Here is a 1,133-nt window from a genome sequence, read left to right as displayed (position 1 = left end):
AGTGGAAGGGGATTTGGGATGGCTGGTCCTGCTCCCTGGTTCTCCAGCCTTTCTCTACCCCTCACAGCTCCCCAGCCTCCCCCCATGTGCTAGGTGGCGGGTGGTCCCAGGCGGTCCCTAGATCTTGTTTTCATCCACGTTGTGGCCAGCTCCTGTCCTGACTCTAGCAAACCCTGCATGCGTTCTCCCCCGATTCTGACCTCTTACTTCTTGCTGATCGATGCCCAGTTGTCCCTGAGTACCCCTGATCCCCACTCCTCACGGAACGCTTTGCTGCAGGCTCTAATGCCTCCCTTTCTCGCCTCACTTCATTCCCTGGGAAATACATCGTCACGAACGCTACAGCTTTCCCCTTTTCCTCCTGAGTTGCTCTAAAATTACAGTAGGAGAGAGGTGCTTAGAACATATATCAGGTAGATATATGGCTAGTGTGTGAATTTCTCCTGTCACATTGTCAAGAGTCCCCCCCAAATCTGAATTTCAGCATTTCCAAATTATACGTCAGCCCATGGGGAGGGATGAGTGGGGAGAGCAGAGCCGCGCCCTGACATTTGGAGAGGGTCATGGCAAGTGGCACGGGGTTTGCAGAGCATTTTGTTAAAAAAAAAAGATACTAGTGCTCGCTTCGGCAGCACATATACTAAAATTGGAATGATACAGAGAAGATTAGCGTGGCCCCTGCGCAAGGATGACACGCAAAGTCGTGAAGCGCTCCATATGTTTTGTTTGGTTTGGGTTCAACAGACTCAACAGAATATAAGAAAAATGGGTACATGTAATTTACAAGCAACAGTTTGTTATGATTTCATCTCTTTATTATATTAAAAGTCTGACAGTGATACTCTAGGTTCAATGCCTGGGGCATCGTAATTCCTAAAAATTAAGCAGAAACTCAATAATCTTACAAAATTTTAAATATAAGTCAAAACATTAACTATGTAAGAGTGTTGTCTTTGGTGCTTTGTGTCATTTCTCTCAAATGTTCTTGCTGAGTTTTGGTTTCACTCAGGTAGTGAAAACTATGGTGATGAGTCAAAACATAGAAATAAAATCACCTGGTATATGATTGATAAAACCCATACCACATGGGTTCAAAATATAAAACTATGAAAATATGGGCTGAGTAGAGAAAA

At 44.4% G+C, this 1,133-nt stretch overlaps 1 non-coding gene across 1 annotated transcript; it reads left to right on the top strand.

Annotated features, from left to right (window-relative positions):
• The first annotated feature begins 616 nt into the window (after window positions 1-616).
• On the top strand, window positions 617-723 carry LOC115295027. Its single transcript, XR_003910261.1, has one exon. It is a non-coding gene; the product is annotated as a U6 spliceosomal RNA (small nuclear RNA).
• The last annotated feature ends 410 nt before the right edge of the window (window positions 724-1,133 follow it).

This window comes from Suricata suricatta, chromosome 6 (genome assembly GCF_006229205.1).
Source record: "Suricata suricatta isolate VVHF042 chromosome 6, meerkat_22Aug2017_6uvM2_HiC, whole genome shotgun sequence".
NCBI classification, from domain to species: Eukaryota; Metazoa; Chordata; class Mammalia; order Carnivora; family Herpestidae; genus Suricata; species Suricata suricatta.
Note: the sequence above shows the minus strand (reverse complement) of the source record. Positions and strands in the feature narration are given on the sequence as shown.